Genomic DNA, 6,000 nt, shown 5'->3' with positions numbered 1-6,000 from the left:
TATATATATTTAATAAAATATATATTATATATTTGGAATATAATACAGTAATGTAGAGGCTAGACAGCTATGTGAAAACAAATTATTTTTCATTGATATATTTTTAAATCCAGTGTTAATTGAATCAAATTACTAACCTAGCAAATAACTCAAGTAAATATAGTAAATGTATGCAAATTTATAGGAGCACTAAATTTAATAAAACATTTAGAAAACAGTCGTTGGAGTCCACAGAGCAATGTATCCTACCAAAAGGTTTGCTTCGTTAAATATTTTTACGGCCTCAATAATTTATGTTTATGTTCGCCATTCTTCACGTGTGACAGATATAATTTGGGAACTCAGGCCAAAATACACGAGGGAGATAATTATACAGCCGTTGACCTACATTTTAATTCAATTAAAATCAGTTCATCGATTTTAATTAAATTGATATTTGTAAAAAGCTAATAATGTTGCTGCCAGCATCCATAAGAAAATATTTTTACTACTTTTAATATGTTAAGGTTTCAATAAATTAGGTTAACTAACTGCAGTCTATTGATTTGTATATATTTTATTTTGTGTACAAATGTTCTGAGTATGATCCAATTAGGCTATTTAGGGCTATCTTAAGTTACTAGAGTACAATTAATATTTTTTTTGCAATTAGTAATTTACAAATATAAAAATATATTTTTCTAAAAAAAAACTGATTTAATCATGTTATTCTTAGGTAAATGTATGAACTATGGTCCTGAAGATGTGGTGATTATGTGGACAAAGGGTAAAATGTACATTGAGCTTCGTAATCGCTAACTTCAAGGACCTGTCGACCAAAAGGTAAACTGGTATTATTTAATTGTTCTTATAACTGAGCATACTTCAAATATTTAAATATTTTGTTCTTCTGTGTTATATAATCCATAATGTTAAAATTACTAGATTAGAGGTTTAATAGTGTCATCATTAATTAATAGTTTTAAAGTCCACCGGTAGAAAATCGTATTCAGAAATTGAAATTTTGGAAATTTTGGAGTTGTTATGTTTAATTTTAGTTACGTATACAGTGTATGCTACAAGCACGTATACTTATTTTTAAAGTATCTTAATTTTTACGTGGTTAGTTTTAATGTCACATTCAAAATATTTCTAATACATGCACATGAATAAACATCTGTTATTACACTCCTTCTAAACTCATTACATTTGATTAACAGTTGATAATAACCAATACATTTGATAATAAGACCTATTTGATTTACATTAAAAACAATTTTAAACTAATTTATTTACAAATACACGTATCTATATATTAATAGGCAAGCATGTTTCTTTAAAACATTTTTTCTCAGCTTGTGTTCATAGCAGGGGAAACCTACGCATGCTGCTAGAAAGATATTTTCCTGTAGATGTGCAGAATACCTTTATAAATTTAAATAGGCTAAAAAATAAGCACAAAGATGAGGTTTCAATTTGAAAAAAATTAACATTGGTCTTATGGGTTGCCATGCTGGTGAAGAAATTACAACGAAATATAAACAGAAAATCAAAACAAACAAATGAAATAAATTCCAATCACATTTTTTATTTACATTGTGGGGTGGAAATTGAGAAGTCTGTACATTACATATTTTTGGTCGAGTTTTTGACCACTGGACGACCTCTTGTTTCAATAAAAAAAACCTCTATCTTTTTTAACTGGGAACCAAACAAAACAATATCATGACAGAAAAATCAGAAGATCTAATATGAGTTAATTTAAAACAGTCTCATAGATCAGGAATATATATAAATTTTTAATTACCTACAAACCTAGAACAGGAAACTGTTACAAAGTATTATAAAAATTACAAAAATATCAACAGTAATGTAAAGTAATGTACAGTATAATATAAATGCTTTCCTAATGCTATATTAGATAGTAAAAAGGGTTGCCAAAATCATATTATAATTAATGGATATTTAGTGAATAATTAGCACAATTATTAGAGTATTAATTAAATATTATAGCAATCGCTAGCGCAGTTCTAAAATAAAAATATACTATAAAAAATAAAAGAGTTACATCCAAGAAGGGTTTGTTTGAGACAGACAGAGGTCAGTGGGTCAATATTTAACCACAAACACAATCCCTGAGGTTTACAAACCAAGCCGGACCAAAGTCCCTAGTGTATTCATAGGACAATATTCATTCAACAGAGTATTCTAATACATTTAATACTTTACCCAATGCCTAATTGACTTCATAAGAATTCATTGATTTACTAAGCGTATAAGTACTATCAACAATGCAAGAAGTGAATAATTTAAACAAAAATAAAATTAATCTTATCCTGTGTTGTAGGTAAAGTTTGTAGGTGAAGTTTACATTCAGACGAAATAAATCAAAATAAATAAATCAAAATATCTCAATGAGAATTGGATAAAAATAAAGAAAGGTCATAGAAAGAAAGCTTAAAATCTTCAAAATATTATCTAATACTAAAATTTGGCTTCTTGCATTTTTTTGAAACCTATACAATCCATTGAATCTTTATCTAATACATGTCAATCTACAGTTTTTCTTACAGTAATCCCCTTAGTTTGACGCCCAATGCACTTTAAAATGTATTACAAAATATTTTTTTTAATTTAGCATAGACAAATTATGGTAAATTGGAATTTTAGTAGTATAAACACACTTACTCTAACTTTTCTTTTATTAGAAGGAAATTTCACCAGCACATTAATTTATTGTAAAGTCGAAAAGTCTTCTATCTGAGAAGTTAATTGGTATAAAACAGTTTTTAAACTGTTTTAAATATTTTTTGCTGTACAGATTAGCAACGTTGACTCATTTTACTTGTTGATTGTGAAGGATAGAAGCTAAACCATGTTTCACAAAGCTGAAGTACTCTGCAAACACTCAGGATGGAAAACCAGATGAGCCTATTGGACGGTACACAGCTTTGTTACTTTACATGTAAATTAGGAGTTGGTCTTTAAATTATCTTCTGAAATCGCACGTGTTGTTGGTAAAACTTTGACTTAAAAATAGATGCTTGTAGATGTATTTTGAACAATGTTTATGTACTAGTAATTTTCCCTTTATTTGAGTACAAGTCAAATGTTAACTATATTTACTGTAACATAAACTAAAATGTGCTACAGTGTATATTGAACACAATATACCCAATAATAGCGTTAACATAGTATTTTGTTTAAAATGAGTTTAATCTATAGCAGCGACAAATACACAACAAGATTCATTATAAAAACAAAACTAACTTTTACACAAGTGATAAATAATTCGAATATATTTACATGGTTAACTATGTTTTAGCGAGAAATTTTTGTATGGTTACACGAATTTATTAAATTAGGAAACTAAAACAATTAGAATAATTGTAACGGTAATGCAAAGAAAACCCCCATAGGACAAGAAAATAAGGGCTCTATTATGGAATCCGTTGATTAGTTTTCCTTCTCCTAGTTTATTCGACAAAAGACACTACCTTACATTCGGTCAACTGTTTTATATAGTGCAATTTAAATTTTACTATTCGGATCATGAAGATGTATCAAGCGATTGATAATAAATTAATTGTTCATATTTAAATCTCTTTTATACACCGTTGTAATCAACTGAAATAGCTTGTCCGTAAAACAAACTTAAATAAATCAACATTGATATTTCAACAACCTCCTTTGTTTGGTCAGTGATTAGGTAGGGTCAGGTACGATCTAGATAGCAATTAGGTAGGATCAGGTAGGATCTTGGTAGCAATTAGATAAGAATAGGTATTAATTAGGTAGGATCAGGTAGAATATAGATAGCAATTAGGTAGGATCAGGTAAAATAAAGACAGCAAATAGGTAGTATCAGGTACGATTTAGATAGCAATTAGGTAGGATCAGGTAGCAATTAGGTAGGATTAGGTAGAATCTAGGTAGCATTGGGTAGGAACAGGTAGAATATAGATAGTAAATAGGTATGATCAGGTAGAATCTAGGTGGCAATTAGTTATGACAAGGTAGAATCTAGGTGGCAATTAGTTATGACAAGGTAGAATCTAGGTGGCAATTAGGTAGGGTCATGTCAGTTATCGTTAAACGATTTGATCACGGGAGTTTTTGCTGATGAATTGACCCTGACATGTGTCACGTGTATGGTGACCGAAGTGAGATCGATATCACTTTGATTAATCCGTTTGATTAATTCCGGTTTTAAACTAATGTTAAGGTTATTTAGGTTAGTAAGGTTAAAGTTATTTCGCCAAGGTTAAGGCTAGTTCGGTTACTAAGGTTAACCTTAGTTAGGTTAAGGTTATTTTACTAAGGTTAGTTAGGGTATTATAAGGTACACTACACATAATATTGATGAATATTGAAATATAATTAATTATATATCCTTATAACATTGAAACATAATATAAAATCATAATTAAAAGGTAAAGGTTAGTTAGCTTAGTAAGGCAGATCTATTTAATAATATACCATCCAAATTTACGCAAACAGGTGCCGTTATGACATCTTCTATATACAGTTTTAAATGTTGCCGTACTATTTCATTTATTTACGAATCAACTTTTTTTTATGTAAATAAAGAACATTTTCCCTATGAACCTGGAGCAAAAAAACTTTGTTTCGTTTCAAACGTTTTGTAAACATAAGAGAAGCGTTGTCATTATAGATATTTTTAAATTGAACAATTTATTTAAAACTTTAAAAGTATCTGTATAATAAATTGATTTACTTCGTGACTTGTTTTCAGTATGTGATAAGATTGAAAATTGCTTAGCAAAACGGTTTTAGGTTTATATTTTTACTACAAACATCCATCCAATGAATTAGATAAAAAATTACATTAATAGGATGCATATAATAAATAAAATCAATGAAATAGTTTATAAATATGATAAAAGGTATACAAAATTTTCAATTTATTAATGGCTAAAATGTTTAGTAATCGTTTTTAGTGAAAGTAGCTAACGATTAATAATCTTTTAACAGACTACCTTAGGCACAAAACCGTCTGTCTGAAACATTCAACTCCGAGATCTGTCGAGTGCAGCTGGCGCTTGAATCCATTTATAAAAGATTTAATTTAAAATGTTCTCAAACACTATGAGTTCTAATAAAAATGTAATTAAAAAACTATTGAAAATTTAGAGATATGGGTGTAACAAAAATTTTGTAAGTTAAATTTGTGTATTGTCCTTTTGGGAAGAAAAATATCTTTTGTGGGTAGGCCAGAGCTAAATGTGGAACAGTCTTCTTGATAAAAAATATTATTTTAATCACTTAATATTGATATAAGAGCGTTAACGCTTAGGACAAACCGTTTTCTATTGTAAATGATTAGTACATTCTCTGCTATAATGCTAATTAACTTATAATCAGTCAATATTGCGTAATTGTTTACTATTGGTATTTGCTCGTAGTTTTACTGGACTGTTTCTATTGACTCAGCCACAGTACATACTCTCATTGGATAACTATATTGATTTGACTCGATATTGTTATCAAAATAAAATTCTCTTTGTGTGGCATCCTGTGTTAATAGGTTAACTGTGTATATATGTTACACTCAATCTCCGAATTCGGACAATGTCCGAAATTTCTACCCACTCCGCGATGTGGACAGTGTGAAATACCCACGTCGCGGAGTGAGCATTTTATTTCGGACATTGGCCGAAACGAAATGCCCAGACCGCGTTGTGGGTAAACTGATTTACTCAAACGCCGAAGTCAAAACCTTCTTCGGCGATTGAGCAAATTCAAAATACCCACAACGCGAAGTGAGCAAAAGTGATTGCCCACGTCGGTTAGTGGGTATTTCTAGTTTGCGCAAACGCCGACTAGTATTCTATCAACCACCGTATACCCATAAATCTACATGAAATCCACAATCACTAGGTAAAATAAATAAAATTTATGTTTGTGTTTATAATTATTTAATGTATAAATAGCATTTTATAAAATACCAGAAAACAGCAAAATACCGAATAGGAACAAATATAAAAAGGTCCATTACAC

The 6,000-nt window shown here is 29.4% G+C and overlaps 1 protein-coding gene across 1 annotated transcript in view; it reads left to right on the top strand.

The window, feature by feature from the left end:
* The first annotated feature begins 715 nt into the window (after window positions 1–715).
* LOC129003733 (uncharacterized) overlaps window positions 716–6,000 on the top strand; it is a 49,088-nt gene continuing 43,803 nt past the window's right edge. The window contains exon 1 of the mRNA XM_054432030.1: window positions 716–822. The gene's annotated coding sequence lies outside the window, so the exon portion shown is untranslated. The remainder of the gene's footprint in view (window positions 823–6,000) is intronic.

The sequence above is a fragment of the Macrosteles quadrilineatus genome, unplaced genomic scaffold (genome assembly GCF_028750875.1).
Source record: "Macrosteles quadrilineatus isolate MER2022 unplaced genomic scaffold, UCM_ALF_1.0 Scaffold_1__1_contigs__length_201487025, whole genome shotgun sequence".
Classification (NCBI taxonomy): domain Eukaryota; kingdom Metazoa; phylum Arthropoda; class Insecta; order Hemiptera; family Cicadellidae; genus Macrosteles; species Macrosteles quadrilineatus.
This window is presented reverse-complemented; position numbering and strand designations above follow the sequence as displayed.